The following is a 21,116-nucleotide window of genomic DNA, read 5'->3' as shown; positions in this document are numbered from 1 at the left end:
GATTTAGAAATGGCTCTACAATAACTTGTTAATTCTTGCAGTTCTCATGTATTAATTAAGCTTGACTTAAAATAAAAACCCAGGGACAAATGCTAAACTTTTCACCTATGCTAAGATTGTCAGAAAAAATGGAGAGAAATTTTCACTCCAGCTCTAGGGTTGGAATATGAACTGAAGAACTTTCTTTGGAAGAAGGAACATCAGAAGCAGGAGCAGACCTCATATGATGAAATCATCATGGCTCTCAAAATCAACCTAAGTTTCCCTCTGATGGGGACATTTTTCTCATAGTCATGTCAGTTATAGGGCTTTTATTTCCCTTTTTCCTCCATTGTAAAAAAAATATTTAAATCTATAATTTTTTCTGAATACTGTTTTGGCACAGCCCATAAATTGTGCTATTTACTATTCTTATTGGTGTTAATGTCTAAATTATTGTTAATTCTAAATTTTTTCTAATTTCTAATTATTTGCAGTGTTAATTTTCTCCTTGACTCAATAATGATTCCTTACTTTCTAATCAGAGTGTAAACTGTATACTTTTGGCTTTTTGTAATTTTATTGATGCATGATCTTTTTATTTATTTATTTTTTGGTAGATGTTTTATTAGTATTGGAAATAAAGGTATATTCTATGCTTGTGTGGTATAAAGTTTGATTTACATTTATCAGGTGTCAAAAAGAGAAAGTTACTAAAGCTTCTAGTCAGTATTGTACTTCAGTCCATTTCTCTTAATTTATAGCAGATTTCACTTTTTGTATTGTGATATAATATTATCTGATGCATAAAATTTCATGCCAGTTTTATATTCATTGTGAAATATACTTTCTGACAGGACATCTTTGTCCGATTCAATATTTCTGCTTTAGTTTCTATCATATTTGTTATTTGTATTGTGATTCTTTTTTAAAATGTATTTGTCTGATATATTTGCCTACTTTATAATCATTTAATACATTTTTTATTGAATAATTTTGTATCTGAAGGTGGGTCTTTAGAAAATGTCACATAGAGGAATTGCTCTTCTCTTATTATACAATCTGAAGATATACTTTTAATGAAGGAGATTCTTCCAGTTGCATTTATAGACTTAATGAACATATTTGGTCATATTTTGCCATCTTATTTTGGGATTTCTCCTATTGGGTTTTCTTTCCTCCTCCTTCTCCTCCTCCACTTCTTTCTTCTCTCTCTTTTTTTTTTTTATTAATTTGTGTGTGTGTGTGTGTTAATGTTTATTTTATTTTTATTTTTGGCTGCATTGGGTCTTCATTGCTGGGCGTGGGCTTTGTCTAGTTGCAGCGAGCGGGGGCTGCTCTTTGTTGCAGTACGAGGGCTTCTCATTGCGGTGGCTTCTCTTGTTGCGGAGCACGGGCTCTAGGCCCGCAGGCTTCAGTAGTTGTGGCTTGTGGGCTGTAGAGGGCAGGCTCAGTAGTTGTGGTACACGGGCTTAGTTGCTCTGCGGCATGTGGGATCTTCCCAGACCAGGGCTCGAACCCATGTCCCCTGCATTGGCAGGCGGATTCTTAACCACTGAGCCACCAGGGAAGCCCTCCTTCTTTTTCTTCTCCTCCCTCTCCTTCTGTTCATCTTTCTTCTTCTTTTTGTTTACTGCCTTTTACTATATGGCTATATTTTCTTTGCTTTCATTGTCTCTAATATTTTGGAAGAGATCTGTACTGTTTTTTAAGCCCCTAATAGTTACTTTCCTTTCAAAATCTACTTCAATCCAGGGATGGCAAATGTGCTATGTCACCCTCTTCTCTTCCAGATAAGACAGTCAAAGTAGATCAGAGCAATTTCCCATTGAGCCTGGATATGACCTCAACAAAGCCCCTAGGCAGTCAGTGCCAATTAACAAGAGCTGGAAATTAAGCTGAAATCTTTATGCCATCCTTGCTTTTTCCTATTTAACGAGTTAAGCCACAGGTTCCCAAACATTGCTGCATGTTGGAAGTAGCTGAGGAGATTTTAGTTGCACTCTATACCAATTAAATGAAAATGTATGAGGGAGGAAGTAGGGTATCAGTGTTTCATAAAGATTCCCAGCAAATTCTAATGCACAGCAAAATCTGCCAACTGCTAAGTTTAAACACAATTTTACTTCCTACCCTTCCCATTTCTCTGTCATTATTAATGTTTAAATGTCACTATTAATGACTAAAACTCTCTCTCTCTCTGCCCTCCATCTCTCCCTTCTTCCCTCCCTCTCCACTTCCCTTCCTCTATTCCTTCCTTCCTCCTAACCATTACATATCTTCTAATTTAAATATAAGTTTTGAAGTTGGCATCCACTTAAAAAAATTAATTTGGATCTCTCTCAATTCTAAATGGTTCGGTGTTTGCGACCAGTCCTTTTATATAATTACCTTCACATTTTGAAACTTTAAAAATTTTGTTCTCTTTCTCAGGCAGTAGAAACACATCTTCAATTTTTTTTTTTTTTTTCAGTTCATGTGAATGACATACTGCACATTTGAGAGTACTTTCTTCTGTTGCTTTCACACAGAATTTGTCTAGGTACAAAATTCTTAGATGACATTGTTTCTCTTTAAAATTCTGTAGACATTAATCCCTTGTCTTCTAGTGTTTAAACTATAGAAAAGATGTTTGAGGCCAGTCTCATTTTCATTCTTTTGTAGTTAATCTTTTTCTTTTTGGCTTAGGGCCTTGAAAATTTCCCCTTCATTCTTTCAGTCCCAAAGTTGGCCAGAATGAGCCAGGATTGGGTCTTTTAAAATCCATTTGACTTGGATGCAGTGGGTACTCTGAACCTACAAGTACAGATTTTTTTTCATCTCAAGAAGGCTTTTTTCTTCTTATCTTTGTTTGTTATTTTTCTCTTCTATTTAAGCTTATCTTCTTTCTGAGAACATCAATGATCTGTGCTTTCTCTCCATTATATACCTTCTGTATCTATCTTACACCTGTCTTTTAATCTCTCTGATTTTGCTTCTGCAAACCAGGAAAACTTTTCAAGTTCATTTTCCATATGACTGATTCAAAGATTCACCACATGATTCAGATTGTCACTATCATTCATGTGAATTCCGATTTTTCATTGTATTTATCCAAAAGATCTATTTTTATTGAAGTATAGTTGACTTACAATATTATAGTAGTTTCAGGTATACAATATATTGATTCAATATTTTTATAGATTATACTCCGTTTAAAGTTATTAAAAATGGTGGCTATACTTCCCTGTGCTGTGCAATATATTATCCAAAAGATCTTTTACATTTTCTGTTTTTGTGTTCCATTTTCAGAGCATCCTGTTCTTGTTTTATGTATGTAACTGTTTTATCTTTCAGGTGATATTAATTACAGTTTAATTTTTAATGTTCTCTTCTCCCTGCACGTTGTCTTTTTCTTCCAGTTTCTTTTTGTCTTTTGTTTTTGCCTTTGTCTTTTACACTGGGTGCTTTTTGTGGACTAATGGATGACTTTGACTGTTTGCTCACATTTAAGAGGGGAGTGTTAATGGGCTGATAAGGGGTTCTCCAAGTGCCTTGGCGCACCTTGTCCTTTGTGAATCACTGAAGAGCTTTTACTGTCTCCGTTGTTAGTATTTGGGGGCTTTATCCACCAAAGGATGGCCATATCCCCTGAAGAAGACTCATCTATTTCTTTCCTGAAAAATGAAGTCCTGCATTTTGGGAGCCAATGGAAGAAGGGCCTAGAGCTCAGCAATCAGTATGTAAACATGTACTTACCCCTCCTGGTTGTGGTATAGAACCTTAGGGATCTCCATTGGTGTCCCCAAGCCTAGAGATTCTCCATTTTACTCTATCACATAAACCCCTGCTTCAAAATTTTCTGTTTTTTTTTTTTCTTCTATTTTTGCTACTCATGTGGAGACATATATATGGTACTTTTATAAGGGTTTTGGGAGGGATGTGATGTTAGTTCAAAGTTCCATCTTTACGTGGAAGTCCCATTACCTTTTTAGATTTTTTGGGATCTTTGTTAATTCCATTGACCTGAATTTTAATCTCAGCTTTTTGTCTCCTTAAGCATTTAATTTGTAGTGGCAGTCTTCCTACATTCTTTCAAGGATTCCCAATGATTTCCCAACGTTATCTTCTGAGTCTTGAAGTAGATCCCTTTCAGAAACGAGCCACCTAGAGGGGTGGGATAGAGAGGGTGGGAGGGAGATGCAAGAGGGAGGAGATATGGGGATATATGTATATGTATAGCTGATTCACTTTGTTGTAAAGCAAAAACTAACACACCATTGTAAAGCAATTATACTCCAATAAAGATATTCAAAAAAAACCAAAAAAACAATGAGCACCTGCTTTGAGTCAAATGTTTCCATTTTTTACACTAGTCTTTTTTCAAGAGACTCATTAATGTTTATAATAGTATCTTTACTTGTTCTAGAACAAGGATAAATATATCCAGACTTAGTGTTCATCAATAAGGAGCTTCCCAAAATTCTACTCTTTGGGTCCCATTTGCCATGATTGGATCACATGTCCAAGGGAGTCTGGGAGAACCAACATCCAGCATTTTCAGCCCCTGGGGTGTATGTGAGGGGGGTGTTTGCAGCAAGGAGGAAGGTGACAAGGAATGCCTGTGACATAAGCAACAAACAGTCCTTGCTCCCAGCCAGTGAAAATCAGGACTGTATTCTCTATAAGTAAGTCATGGATACTCACTAGGACAAATCAAAGTCCTCTTTTTATGAGCAAAATCTGTGTAGTTTCCACACCTGTTATAGTCCTTTATCTGACCAAGATCAATAGAGACACCGTCAATAGTACAATATGCCAATTTTGTTTCTGGTTTTGTGTCAGCTTCCAGAAAGCTCCAGGACAAATTTATCGCTCACCACTGGTAAGCATTATTTCTCATCGTATATATTTTTTGAACTTCCTTCACTTCTGGCTTCATTTGAATTTTCCCCACCCTTAATTTTTCCCAACCCCATCTCACGTAATACTTTTTTATTTCATTTTGACTTATAGATGTATTTTTACAAATATTCTTCCCTCTTAGATCCTTTTGGAACAAGGCCAAATCTAAATAACAATTAATCAACTACTGATGTTTTTATAGCCTGGTATTAAATTATACTTGAGAATTGGGACATCTTGCTGATCTTTGTATCTCCTATGTTTCCTTGTATATAGTAGCACCCAATAAATGTTTGTGAAATATAGTTGACGCATCCCCAGGGCCACATGGGTCCTCCAATCTCTTAAGTGTGGCCTGCCTTTAATTTTCTAAGGGATTTTAGGATTACAGGTATCAACCAGTCGAGCTTGTGTTCATGGACTGATAACTAGAAACAAGTCATCCCCATCCATGTGGTTCAATGTGTGAATTCCTGGACTGGCCTAAGATTATTGTATCAGACAAATACTTAGAAGTATTGATCTGATTTGACTAAATACTAGCTCAGCCAAGCCAGCACACAGCTGCCAGAGTCACACTGGGCCACAACAGCTGGAGCCAGGCAAAGGAAACTAGAAATTATTCAGTCACAGCCCCTCCAAACCACATTTGACATGCTATTTATCTTCTCCCACTGAAACTCTCTCTTTCTAAATAAATGGGGGTGGGTGATAGCTTGGGGTTGTTTACCTTCTACTGAACAAACAAGTCTGAATTAGGAATTAGAATCAGTGAGTCTAAAATGATGAACACGCTTACCCTGACATTACTTAGAAAATGGGAAAAATAAATTAGATTACTACTTGGAAGGACTCATTGGGTTTGGAGAGCAGCAGGGACTTAATTGCAGGTCTAAAGCAGCATAGCCTCCGGTTTTCTTCAACACAAGCTAGGCCCTTTCTCAGGGCAACAGGTGGAAAGGGGATCCTTCCGAGGGTTCTGTGATTTGCAGCAAGCCAGAAGAGACACAGAGAGCAGGATAAGGCCTGCGATTTGCCTGCTAATGACATGGCGATGTCACCTTGTCCTGGGCACCATGGTTATCACCTGGCATCTTGTTTAACACATTGACTGTCTTGGAGAGCCTCGGGGCACATCTTTTTGTGCCAGGGGATGTGTTAGAAGCAGCGTCATGAGAGAGCTTGTGAAATGAATGAACGGATTTATATTTCTTAGGCAGAATAAATAGGATGCTTTACTCTATCAACAGCTGTCCTTGATGTGGTATATTCTCTTGGAATAACACACAACAACATAATGCGGCTTGCTTGAAATTCTAATTAAAATGAGGTACTTGTCTCCTGTCTCAGCCAAATGAAATTATGGAACAAGACTTCCAAGCAGCAAGGGCTCATTTCAACTGTGCAACTAGCCTGAAAAATAGGAGTCCCTGAGCAATAATGTCAGCTTTCAGAATCATGGGACTTGAGGTGGCTAGTGGTCCCAGCTAAAAGCATGTGTGTGTGAGTGTGTGTGTGTCCACACGCATGGTTGTACACACAGAATAGAAAGCTGAGGCCTCTAAATACTGTAACATTCATGTAGCAGTAACAGAACTTGTGTTAATATTGACATGCGATATAATATACCAGAAGCTTCCCATAATGCCAGCCTCCAGTTACATGGCACTGGCTGACCTTTAAGGTAAAAGCACCTTATAATTAGGTCCATTTGTTATTTCAGTAATGACTGCTCTGGCTGAGGCCCAAGGTCCACTGGTTACATGTTGCCTCATCAATAAAATCCCAACATATTAATAAGATGTGTTTTCTGTGGACCTAGGTATATTTTAAAACCAGATTCTGTAAGAAACTAGAAGAGAGAGTGCAGAAATCCATGGCCACTCATACCAGAACAAATTTTTTATAGACATAGAACAAATATCTTGTTCACCAAAAAAAATATGAACTGATATTGTATATTGATGAATACTTTCTAAATGTCAAACACTGTATATCATCCATTGCTTCTCAAAAGAATCCCCTGACATACCATTATCATTTCCACTTAACAAATGAAGAAGCACATTCAAAAGAGTAAGTTACCTGCTCCGGGTCACCCAGGTAAGAAGTGGCAGACCCAGGATTTGAATTCAGGCAGCCTATCCCAGACCCTGGACTCTTAAACACAAATACCAAAACCAACATTTATATAACTTTTTTGGGGCACTAAGTGCTTTACATTTTTGAGACTCATTTAATCTTCACATCGACTTTATGAGGTAGGTGTTGAAATTAACCTCATTTTATTGGTGGGATGAAGGAACTACACGGGGGCCATGTAACATGCCCCTGGTCACCCAACTGGTAAATGGCATGGTGGAGTGGGACCAGAGACTGTTGTAACTGTGAAGCTCTCTTCTTTCCACCATGCCATTCCAAGAACAAGCAAGGCTTCAAAACACACCTCTGCCAAAGGTCTGCTGGAGCTGCATTTTGTTGGTTTTGATTTATATCTTTCTTTTCAAAACCATGAAAAGCCATTTTAAAAATAAAAAGGTTTCCCATAATTATCCCTTTATATTTGCCTCTGCTTTTCTTTTGTGGATGGCAACTGGCAGCTAAGAGAAAGAATTAAATAGGTGAGATAAAGCTTAGGGCAATGCGGATATTACTGGGCATGGAGATTTGGAAACCATTCCTCATTTATAAGCCCCAAATGATTTCTTGGCAATAAATGAGTGGCCTGGCCTTAGCTATTCCTGAGGCTGATATGGCAGATATTTCCATCTAAGTGTGAGAGATCAGGTGCGTAACAGGTTTGCTACAACAGTTGAAAGCTAGGATTCAAATGAGGTAAGTTAATTTAAAAATAAGTGTTCTCTTAGAGGTACCCCCGCAATATGAAGGGCAGACAGTGCCAACAATCACACCATAATATAAAGCCGAGAAGCTGAGGTAGAGACAGCTATACAGATAACCTTGGCCACAAAGGCAGTGGGAGGTGGGACAGGGAAAGACAACTCTCTTCGTTAAGCCAGAGTGATAAATTAGGTTGGACATCTACATCAGTGTGTGCTCAGGGAATGCCAGTTAATCTTAATATTAACCTGGGAACCTAGAATTAACAAAGCATAACTCCTTGCATAAACCTCTATGTCATACAAAATATCCAGATGTAAACTAGGAATGCCGTCTGTGCTGAGTTTACTTCTGGAGACTGAATTGCAGGTGTAGATCAAATGTTGAGGGAGCATACAATTAGTGGCTTCTCATGGTTGTAATAAGAAGGAGACAGAAACACTGATGAAATCGAAAACCAGCAAAATGTGGCTTCTATATATATATTCATCTGAATTTTTTATTCGTAGGATGTCACTTCTGTTTCTGGAAACTGCTGGTTACTGTACTTCTCTCAAGTTGTGGAATTCAGGTCATGGACTCAATAATAAGCATGGCTTATCGGGCACCTACCAAGTGCCAAGTATTTTGAGATGTTATCACCTTTATCCTCCCAACAGCCCTCAAGGATCAGTAATAGTATCCTCATTTTATGGGCAAGGAAACTGAAGCTTAGGGAGCTTGCCTGGGGAGCGAAGTGTCGGAACTGACAGAGATGTAAAATGTAAACTCAGGTCTGTTTATTTCCAAAGTACTGAGCCTACTGTCTCTAAGAGAATATATTTGGAGAGTACTCTGATTATGAATCTGCAAAAATCTCGCTGTAGTTGAGGAGCCCTTTTGGAAGGGAAGTAGCTGTAGTTATTTTAGTTATAAAAACAATTCTACTCCAGAAACACAACCTAAAGGTATACTTGTACACGGGCTCCAGAATGTTCAGAGTTTGAAACTGGAAAAATAAAATAAAATCATAAATAATATTTAATAGAATAATATGTAAATATACTATGATTCATCCTTAATATGGAACATTAGGTGGCTGTTAAAGAGAATGAGGTAGCGCTATATGTACTGATATAGAAAAAAATCTTCAAATCATATTTAAAGGTCAATCAAGTTGCAGAACAGTATGTATGGTATGATCCCATTTATTTTTTTAAAGCTATATATGCATGTACATATATATTATAAAATCATAGGAAAAGAACTGGAAGCAAGCATCTGCTTTCCTGGAAAGGATGTGAGTTTAGAAAGAATGGAGGGGGAATGAAAGGCAACTTTCAAATTTCACTTTATAAATTTATGTAAGTGTTTCAATATTTTATAGTTAGAAAGGACTCATTTCCATGCAGAATTAAAAAAGAAAAGGAGTGGACATTTTGACTAGTACAGTCATCTGGCAAAAGTGTTTCCATAAGCTTTTAAGATACATTAGTGTACAAGATATTTTCTCTTTTAGGATTTTGTTAAATCCTTTTAACCTCAACCCCCTTTCCAACCTTTAGTCAATTTCTGCAATTCAAGCATATTTCAGCAATGGATGATTAATAAGTATTTCAGATAACAGTCTTAGCTTTGTTCTATGACATATTACAGGAATACAACATCGACAAACAATAACAACAATCAATAAGTTTAGGACCCTTGTTCAATAATTCCACAAACTAAATGTACCGTTTGGGCACATCCTATTGATGACTCTAGCAGCCCCCGGCCCAGGCAAGAGCACATGCAGACTCACTGACGGATGTTTTGGGACTTCGGTGTGAGAATATTGGAAATTCCCTTGAGGCCCTGAGAGCAACCATGTGATCTACTCGGAAGAGCCTCAAACTGGAAGAGGAGGTAGAAGAGAGGAACAGCTTTCCCAGAAGGAATGCCACGGCCTAGAATTCAACACCCTGGACAGTCACAAAATTCATATTCCTGGGCCTCTAGCACGTTGCAAAAAATTGACCTGACAATTTTACCATCAAGCCAGGGCAAAGGCCACGTGGGCGAGTCCCAGCACCCCGGTCAGCACTGAGGGTCTGGTGGTAGAAGTATTCTCTCTATTAGATTGGAAGGTCATGGGACACGAAGAAGCTTGTACCATTTTGCATTCACCGAAGAGAGAAAAATGTGACATTTTCTAGCTTTATAAACGGTTAATCCCAGATCTGTCTATCGTGTTGCCCGAGTGACAATCCAAATTGACTAAAAGATGGCTGAAATGATCAGGCAGTGGGGGCCACTGTCTCATTATCTTGATAATGCAAACATGGCCTTTAACAGCACCTTGTCATTGTCATAGTTGTCTCAGGAACATCAGATGATGATGGCTATTAGTTTGCATTTTAAAAAATATGCCTGGCTATCTGACAAGGTCCATATACAAATTAAAATAATAACAAGAATTCAGGCCGGTGGCTTGTCCTGCAATTGTCCAGGGCAATATTATAACCTATGATGGCATTTTCCCCCCTGTTAGTTCCTAAAGCTATGGGAAAAAAAAATCTCTGTAATAATAGCTTCTTCTGCTTTTAAAATGTGAAATCTTGAAACAAACAAATAGAACACGTCATTTCAGATACACTTCCACAACACACAAGGAGGCTGCTTAGGTTTTTAACCTCAGGGGTAGAGACATACGAAAATATCTCATTCTTAACAATTCTAACACATCATGCTTATTACCCCCTAAATTTGGCTTTTGTTGGGTTGCTAATTATATTTCCTTCTAATCTGCAATTATCAATTTGCCCACCCTGTTTTACTTTATCCTATTATCCATGTAAGTATCATGTATTTAAGATTATTATCTCTTGTAGAGCCACCATCAGCAGTATTTTTGCATTGCAGACCAGAGGGAAAGTGCTGGAGGAAGAAAGGGGGCAAGGACCGAGGCCCTCGAATGGGCAGTGCTTACAGTTTGTAAGAGGCGACTGCATTGACGTGACCTCCCTTTGCTCTTCCCAGTCCAGTGGAGGTGGCCCAGGACAGTGTAAAGAAGCAAAGGCCGAGGAAGACATGTGACAGATGGTAAAGCATGTGGGGACAAAGCAGCATCATAAGCCAGTGGGCAAGAAAGGACACCCTCAGTGCCCCCTTGGATGCAGTTGCCGCCCTCTGCCAGTGAGACCAGGGCCCTGCCACTCTTAACCTATTTTGTGCAGTGTTCAATGGCGTGCCATGCACCAGCGGTTTGTTAAAATATATATGATGATGGTAAATATAGATTACAATAAAGCAGTGGGAAGCCAAGCCTATTAACTCACCTTGAGGCCCTTGCCCTGATGGAGAAGCCAGGCAGAACAAATGGACCTGTAACGCTCCGAGCCAAAAGCCCCCAGTGGGAAGACTTTGTGATCAGCGTGTGTGGAGGAATTAACTACACACTCCCTTTAATGTTCATCAGAACTGAACACTGCTAATTTACAGCACTTCAGCATTTCAGGGCCCCTTAGAGTCTTTCCAATTACGCTAGTGGGGAGGTGACTGGCCCATCCACGGTCCCCATGGTGAGACCGTGGAAGCAGAACTTAGCAACAGAGGCCTGGGGCTCCCGTGCTCCCGTCCTAATGAAGCCGCATTGTTCTCTCCATTCTTATGGTCTGCGACCCTGCGCTCCTTCGTGTTTCCTCCCCGTACCCATTCTGGAATGGAGAAGCAGAGCCGTCACACAGCCAACTGTGGGAGCAGAATGTGTATAGCCCTGTATTTCTAGTTTAAAAGCAATAAATCTTAAGTCAGGTAATGAATTCTATTTTGAGTAATCTCATTATGGACATCTATTCAAAGAGTCTATATCGCACAAGCAGGATGACTGGAAAACCTAGTATAATGTGCTGGCTTTTTTCCCTGTGCCAAATTAACAGTGAAGGCCTTTTAAAGGATGCTTCATTTGGGCTCTCTTATTATCAGAAATATTATACAAGTTGGAATTGGGGCCTGAGTGCAGTTGCACTGCTGAGATAACTCCCACTGTTGGATCAATGGCTGGCAGGAGTCCACCATTAAAGGAGCTCTGAGCAGTGAGGCAGGCTCCTACCCAAGGCCCCAGTGCAGTGTTCTCTGCTGGAGCCTAGAAGAAGAAGGAATGAATAGGGAGAAGAAAGTCTGGGGAGTTATAAGTGGCAAGCAAATCTTCTATGATTATCTTGCAGGATCAAATAAGATGTATTGTGCAGGATCTGTTATATTCAATCCATCTTACACACAATTATCAAATTGTTCTTTCTAGAACCCTAATGAATTATGTCACCACTCTATAACCTTCAGCTGCTTCCCAGTACTGTCTTAAAAAGTTTAGATTTCTCACTCAGAATTTCAAAGTGCTTCCCAAACTTTACGTACCCATCACCTGTGGATCTTGTTAAACTGTGGTTCAGATTCATTCATTAGCCACGGGGTGAGGCCTGAGATTCAGCATCTGTAATAAGCATCCAGGTGATGCTAGTATAGTGAACAAAGACTGTGGACCACGGAGCAGCAAGGCTCTAGAATATTGGTTCTCCAACTTTGACTTGCATTAGAATTACCAGAAGGGGTTGTTAAAAGTGAGATCCTGAACCCGACCCCCAGAGCTTCTGATTTAGTGGGTCTGGAGTGGGGCCTGAGAATTTGCATTTCTCATGAGTTTTCAGGTGCTGTTGATGCTGCTGGTACAGGGGTCACACTTTGAGGACCACTTCTGTAGGGTAATGCTTCTCAAACCTGACTGCACATATGTATCAGGTAGTTAAAAACATGAAGATTCAAAGACATACCGAGTCTCAGCTCTACTACTGGACTAACGAAATCAGAATCTCTGGGAATGGACCCCCAGCATCAAAATCTTTTTCAACTCTTTAAAGTGATTTTTAATATGAATGGAGAATCCCTGCTCTAAAACATGGCTTTCCATACAGTGTCCCGACAGGAAAATAGGATGCTGTGCTCATTCCCAACTTAGCTTTTGGTACTCTTACCTTTCAGAACTTTGGCTTAAATTGGCTTTTCTCTCTGAAATAACCTTCTCTATCCACCGTCAAAACTCCATCTCTCTTGCGTGGTTTACCACCAACACCATCTCTTTCATGAAGCCTTCCTCTAGGTCAATGGCCAGCTGAGAGCCGTTATTATTTGAGCTTCTTAAATACATTGCTTTCTAATTCCAGTCACGTTGGAGATTCTTACCGACCTCACCTCGTCCCTCCTTCCTGTTCCCACAGCCCTCCTGGGAGTCTCTTTCATAAACTTATGCCAGCACTAGGGTTTTCTGTGTATCCGTCGGCCTTCCCCCACCAGCTTGCCAGTGCCTTGCAGGTAGGTGCTGTGTCTTTTTCATCCTGCCCGTCCCTTCCGAAGCTTTGGGGTGTACTGTCCTGCCCTAGGAGTCCCTCACTTAGTATCTATTAAGTTATTCTGCTTTTGTACCTCTATGGCCCTTGACATATGTGTTCTCTCACAATATTGTTACTTGTGTACTTGTCTTAACCTTTCCTACTAGTATAACCTTCTTGAGAGCAGGGGCTGTACCATGCACATCTTTATATCTGCCTCTCTCTCCCCACACTCCTCTAGCTAGGTTCTTGCTACTCAAAGTGTGGTCCACGGCCCAGCAGCATTGGCATCACCTGCTGCTCCTTAAAATGCAGACTCTCAGGCCCCACCCAGACCTACTGAGTTAGAATCTGCATTTTAACAAGATCCTCAGGTAATATGTGTACACATTAAAGTTTGAGAGGCACTGCTTTAGAAGGTAGAATAGTAAAATAATTAAGAGAATGAACGCAACTTTTAAGCTTGGGATCTTGAGTGACTTATGTAAATTATACCAGTTTGCCCCTCTACAAAATGAGAAGAGTCTTCATCTCGTAGCAATGGGAGCTTTATACAAGGTAATGTAAATAATTAAATCATGTCATTTCAGTAAAACACTCAGAACATTATAAGCCCTCAATAACACAGTATGAACTATTATTACTTAATTAAAACTGGTTAACTTTAATTGAATTTGAACTGCCACCCAGAATAGATAAGAAAATGAAACACAATTCTGCATGGATTTCAGAAACATGAAACGTAAAAGGTAATAAATAAAATTATTAAAAACCCTTTAGCAAATGCTAAGGAGCATGTCAAATCTTCCTGTGTTGAACCTTAAGCAATTCAGTGGCCGGAGCCTTTAAAATTACCATCCCCCAATTTTCTGCTGTGTCACCAGGTTTTTCTCTACTGCTCAATTCTTTCAGGGCGCCTTTATCTGCTCTACCTAAAGAACAACTTTGTATAGTGCATTTTGTGTCACAGACCCCCAGATCTCCTGTTGCTGTGGCAATTACCTCAGCCACCATAAAATGCACTCCTCGCTTGGCTGAAACGTGTGCACACACTGCCCCCTAGGGCATCTACTCTGTCATGACCCTCAAAACCAAAAAACCCCCAAATCTCTGAGGCAGTTGAGTGTAGTTGGCTCAGAGGGAAAGGGCTGAATCCCTGACTGTGACAGTCTGTAGAGCTTTGAAATTACTACTGGGCCAGGATGAATGTTAAGGAATAATCTAACACCAGTTTGGGGCCTCACTAGAATTTGTGAAACAGAATTTGATATATACAACCTGGGTTTGCTTCCCTCAACTGTTAGGAATAAGGGCATTGGCTACCATGAGCGTCTGGAATGACAACCAACATTTGAGGTGAAAACTTAACTACACGGTATTTACTGATAGGAAAATGAGGCATTTATACCGCACACAAAGTCCTCAGAACAACATGTTGGGAGAACAATGGGGTAGAGTTAGCAAGTGATGAAATGCATTCACCAAATAACCATTGAGAGGCGACCAGTACCAGGCAGTGTTGTGGGAACTTGCCGTCCTCACTGACCCAGAGACAAAGATCCCTGCTCTCAGGGAGCTGGAATTCTAATTAGTATCGGGAGTATCCCTCTCATCTCCCTGCTGTCTCCTACTTCAGTGAGCTTTCCTTGGTTCCAGGAGGTGCTGACTTGCCCGAATTGAAGGCAAGGGCAGTCAGTGTGCTCTGGGTACTCCAGAGGCGGCTCACAGGCAACCCTGTCTCTTTCTTGTGACCTAATGGGGGTTTTTTTCTTTTTCTTTTTTTCCTATTTGTTTTCTTCTTGTTCATTGCAGGTTTTCATTGTTGTTTGTTTTGATAGAGTATATATATCATACACAGGTGACCCTTGAACAACCCTGGTTGGATGTGGATTTTTTTCAATAGTAAATACTATGGTACTACACTATGGGCAGTTGGTTCAATCCACGGACAGAGAACCACAGATAGGGAGGAACAGCATATAGGGAGGGGGTGACTATACGTTATATGCAGATTTTCGAGTGCACGGACGGTGGGTGCCACTAATCCACATTGTTCAAAGATCAATTGTATATAAATCCGTATCGACGGATCGATGAATTGATGGATCCATCGATAGACAGATGATAGATGATAGACATTTAGGTAGATATCTTTTGGGGGAAGGTGCTACAGCACATCATAGAATCTGATCCTTGTCTTAGACCTGGAGTGGGGGGACAGAGAAGAACTTTTAGGAACCTCAGAACAAGGAGCGCCATGAAGCAGTCAAGAGAATCAAACTGGCTTCTGCTTACACGAGGCCACCCAGAGTCACCAACAACTTCAGTGCAAAGGCTCCACTTGAACCCACAAACTTAGTGTGTTTTTTCTTGTTAAACTGTCGTCACTGTCCTCATTCTGTGCCCACCTCCTGGTCTCCTAAACTGCCTTCTGACAGTCCATGATTCCCTCCCCATCACCACTTTGCAGACACGTTGGCAACGCCCCCTTTGCTGCTGCTGTGCCAGGGAGGTGGCTGGAGTCCCTTTGCCTGCCAAGTTGCCAGGGGCCAGGCTTGCAGTGACCACTGAGTCCTTCCCTGAGGCCCTTCCGGAGACAGTGCTCCAGCAGACGGGGAGGTCTGAGGGGACATCACCCAGCCCAGCGTGGCCTCATGTGTGCACACCCACCCCCCGGAAGCTCTTGTGCATCAGTTTCCTTCTCCTTCCTCCAGGGCTCTCTGGCGCCGGGACTGAGAAATCTCAATGAAACTGTGTCTTCCTCAGAACAGTTCTCAGTTTGGATTCATTAGTGAGCTCACATGCCCTTCCCATCAACCGACCACTCCGGATTAATTGCACACTGTGTGTCCTGCTTCGTGGCGTCTTGCCTGTCCTGTTCTCTGCAAAGGCTCTCCAGCACTAGAAGTGTGCCCACCACGTAGTAAGGCACTCAGTAAGGAAAACGGATAGGGATATCCAGGGAGCACCGGCTATGCATGGGGCACTGTTCATTTCTTGTTTTAATTCATCTTCATGCCAACTCTCATTTTTAAAAAAATTTTTAAAAAATTAATTAATTTATTTATTTTTAACACCTTTATTGGAGTATAATTGCTTTACAATGATGTGTTAGTTTCTGCTGTATAACAAAGTGAATCAGCTGTACATATACATATATCCCCATATCTCCTCCCTCTTGCGTCTCCCTCCCACCCTCCCTATCCCACGCCTCTAGGTGGTCACAAAGCACCGAGCTGATCTCCCTGTGCTATGCGGCTGCTTCCCACTAGCTATCTATTTTACATTTGGTAGCATATATAAGTCCAGGCCACTCTCTCACTTTGTCCCAGCTTACCCTTCCCCCTCCCCGTGTCCTCAAGTCCATTCTCTACATCTGCGTCTTTATTCCTGTCCTGCCCCTTGGTTCTTCAGAACCATTTTTTTTTTTTAAATTCCATATATATGTGTTAGCATACGGTATTTGTTTTTCTCTTTCTGACTTACTCCACTCTGTATTACAGACTCTAGGTCCATCCACTTCACTACAAATAACTCAATTTCATTTCTTTTTATGGCTGAGTAATATTCCATTGTATATATGTGCCACATCTTCTTTATCCATTCATCTGTCGATGGATACTTAGGTTGCTTCCATGACCTGGCTATTGTAAATAGAGCTGCAATGAACACTGTGGTACATGACTCTTCTTGAATTATGGTTTTCTCAGGGTATATGCCTAGTAAAACTCTCATTTTTTATAGCTGAGAAACGGGAGTCTTACAGAGCCTAAGTAACTAGCTCAGTATCACACAGCTATACATTGCTGACGACAGAACTGAAACCCAGGAGTCTAACTTCAAAGCCTTTATCCACTATGCTGTGGTACTTTCCTTGGAGTCAGGGTCCCTATTTGAGAGTTTCCTGCCTTCCTGTTTGGGAAGTAAAACTAATAACTCAATTCAGTTATTAGGGAAACTTCCAGGAATGTAGGAGTTAAGGGCTGAATCAAGAATTATTTCTCATTTCTTCCATCCTTCCTTCTTGGACTGGGGTTCAAGCATTTCTTCCCAACTCTACATCTCTAGATCAATCCAGCCTATCAGGAACCTACTCTCCCCTCCCCAAAGGCAAATACCAACTTTCAGCTGTGGCTTCTTTGCACAAGACAGAATATAAACTCTGCAGCAAACTAGGTGCCCCAGGAACCAGCTTCAGGAATAGCGCCACTACCAAATACTTATATGTCTGTCAATGGTTTCCTAACAAATGGCTTCATTGAGACCCTCTCTCTTCCAGGTCAGCCACTGCACGCCCACTCCAGGCTGCTAAAGGCCCCACTCCTGCACACTTTCCTGCTCTGGGAAATGACACTGAAACCATAATGAACCTGGAGGAAGTCGACCAGACAGGAAACAAACCCACTTGGGTGTGTGTGCTGGTGGAAGAATTTTGGAAGACTATTTGTCCCTTGGGAAGACGCTTGTTTGATACAACTGTGGCCAGCCATTCTTCACCCTCTGTTTGGTGAGGGAGGCAGGTGGGATTGATTTCCAAATGAACTTGAAGCTGAGAGGACAGGTCGGGTGTGACTGTGAGAGTCTACTTGACAAGGGCTGGTGGTGATGTAAGACAAGCTTTGGTCAGGATTTCCTGGGGCAAGGGCAGAGTTGAGGAACTTTATTTTTAGATGGTACTGATATTTTTAGTGAAAGTTCAACAGCGTCTCCATTTGGGAGGGTTGTTGGAGGGAGAAGGGATGATTTCCTGAAGTTAGTCATTTCCTGTTTGCTGGTGAAGACATTTAGCTGTGTTCCTATGTCACAGGAAGTACCTGGTGATGGTAAACATTGCTGACATAATGGGAGCTTACACTGCTGGTGTGTCAGAGTACACATATCCTCTCCTGGCCCCTCAGCCAGGTGAGTGAGGGAATGCTTCCTGTTTTTTGCTCTAGGAGGAACTTTCCACTTCCAAGAGCTGCCTGGAGAATAAATCACAAGGACCGCTGGAGTAAGCAGACAGCGCACAGACACTGGAGAGTGTTTTGGTGGCAAGAATTATTGGACGCGCCCCGGCAGCTCCCAGAACTGCTGAGTCATCACGCCCTCCTTCGAGGTGTCTATGGAAGCCAAGTGGGTTTGCTTCCAATATCATAAAGCAATACTCCTCTGAAACTTGCTTGTTAGCCAGAGATGCCCTTAGTGCCTGGATCTCATCCATTCCTAATTTCCTTTGGCAGGTCCTAGTGATTTCACCTCCGAAATCTCTTCTGATTCTGGTTGCTCCACTCTATCTCTGTGATGTCACTGACATCCATCATCTCTTGCGCAGATGAGTAAAATCTCTGCTCTCCCTGACCATGACCTCTTCCACGAGGTTCCTCCTCCACGGTGCCGGTAGGTGCAGCGTTAGGAAACACACAGCAGCTTTGTCACTTTCCCTTCTCCCTCATCCCTAGTAGATAGTGCTAATCGGTCATGGCACTTTAAGTGCTAAGCCCAGACGTGGGTGGCCACACAGCCTTTCTTAAGCATTGTCCTTCCCGCTCTCATAACTAATCAATTGGAACTGGCATTTGACATAAAGTCAATTTGCCATCTTGGTGTTCATGCTATCTTCCTAAAAATGAAATCCAATTGTGTCTCTTCCCTGGTGTGAGGCTTCTTCTGTCTCTCTAGTGTCTTCAAAATGAATTCAAACTCCTTGGCAGGGTACACGGGTCTTTCACATCTCACTTCTCCCTAATTGTGTAGCCTCATCTTCTCGCCTCCCCTCCACCACCTTCCCCCGCCCCTATACACAGGCCCCAGGATCTTTTTACTCTTTCCCAAATACACCCTGCTTTTGCAGGATTCTTGGCCTTCCACAGGGTGCTCTTGCTTTCTAGAGTTTCCTTTTCCCTTTCTCCATTCTTCAAACTCTCACTTGTTTCTTCAAACCCTCAATACTCCTCTGTTATGTTTTCATGATTCTACCACGCAAAGTCAGTGCCCCCTCTTCTGTGTTCTCATAAGCTTCTGTTTTTACCTCTATTAGAGCATTTGTTATTGTAAAATATCATGTTGTATATATGTTAATATACTGTGGTTATAATAGTCATGCCTCGGTATCCGTGGGTCAGGAGCGCCTACATATACCAAAAGCCCTATAGTCGTGTTCGAGTCCATAGTCAGCCCTCCATACCTGCCGTTCCACGTCTGTGGGTTCAACCAACCACAGATCATGAAATACTGTACTATTTATTGAAAAAAATCCACGTACAAGTGGACCTGCACAGTTTAAACCCATGTTGTACAAGGATCAACTGTAATTATATGTATTATCATTATGATCAGACATTTGCTTTTTCATTCAACACATTTATTGACTGCCTCTATGTGTTGTGTTAGCAATAGATAAATTAATACCCAGAATAGATGCTTAATAACATTTACTGAATGAATCATTCCTAACTAAGCTACCTTTAGCCTTTGTATCTTTAGCTTCCTCTGAATCTAAGGAGTCTGTGGATAGGACCTAAATCTTTCCGTAAGTCTTATAGGAATTTGTGAAAATAAGTATTTTTAAAATTTATTTTTACAAATATCAACCCAGATAAATAATTTCACATGAATATATATATTACATGATTTTAGTCATATTTCCCTCTCTTTTTGCTTGCCTTTCCCTCCCCACTCTATACACTGGCATCTCTAGAATGACCAGCCACCCCAGAGTACTTGAGACTGTCCCAATTTTAGCAGTGAAAGCCCCACATTCTGGAAAATCTTTCAGTCCCAGGAAAACCAGAATGATTTGTTACCCTCACTCTCTATACCACTATATTTCTTCCCTAAGTAATCAATTTAAAAAATCTAACATATGCTCTTCCATATTTTTCTTTGTATTAATATAGTATAGGTTTTATAATTGTCATTTCTGTTTTATAAAATGAGGTTATATTCTATATTCTATTCTATTATATAAGTGCTTCCTCATCCTGACTTGCCCATTAAGTAAACCAAGTCAACTGGTATACAACCATAAAGAGAATGAACCAGAGCTATAATACTCTGTGTTGTGAATACTCTATAAAATTTTGGCTATTTTCTTATTGATGGACATTTATTTTGTTTCCAGAGAGATTTTTTGGTCACTTTGAACAATGATGACACACACACCTGGTGCACGTGCACACACACATACACACACACACAAATATCTTCATGTATTGGTGCTTTTATTTCCATGAAATAAATTTTCAAGAGCAGAATTGCTGAGTTGAATAGTAAATGTAATTCCAGTTTTTATAATTATTGCTAAATTGCTTTCCTAAACAGCTATAACACATCACATTTCTGCCATCGTATGTACGAATAGTCTTTCCATTACATCCTACCAGCCCACATCACTTGGTGTGATGATTCTTACTAATTAGTCCATCTGATGGTTATAAAATGGCATATCATTGTTACTTCAATTTGCATTTCCATGACTTCTAGGGAATTTGAGCATTACAAAACATTTCTTTGGCCATTTAGATGTGCTCTTCAGTGATTTGTCTATTTGTATCTTTTACCGACTTTTCTATTGGATTGTTTGACTTATTCTTGACAATGTTAAGATTTTGTATGTTATAGATACCACCTCTTTTAAGTCTGGTACAAACATTTTTTACATTCTGATATTTGCTTGTGATTTTATTTATTGACTCTTTTGCCATACAAATACTCTTGATTTTTATATATTCAAATATGCCTATCCTTTCTTATCTAGCTTCTGAATTCCTAATCTTGGTTAGGAAGTTCTCGTCAACCCATAGATTATATAGTCTCCTATATTTTCTTGAAATATTTTTTGGTTTATGTTTTACGCTAAAGTCTACTATTTTTATCTTATATATTTTAACTGACACATGGCTGATTCTTCTCTGGGTTCTGATCTGATTGATCCAAGTAGTGTTAGACCTTCTCCATTCCCAGCTATCCAGAGCCCCAGGTGACTTTCTCTGCCCAACCCACCTCCCTCCTCTTGCCCATTCCCACACACCTTTCACTGCAAACACTAATATCCATCAGGCTCTCTCAGCAGTGCAAATAACTCTACTC

Source organism: Balaenoptera musculus, chromosome 7 (genome assembly GCF_009873245.2).
Source record: "Balaenoptera musculus isolate JJ_BM4_2016_0621 chromosome 7, mBalMus1.pri.v3, whole genome shotgun sequence".
Taxonomy (NCBI): Eukaryota; Metazoa; Chordata; class Mammalia; order Artiodactyla; family Balaenopteridae; genus Balaenoptera; species Balaenoptera musculus.
This window is presented reverse-complemented; position numbering follows the sequence as displayed.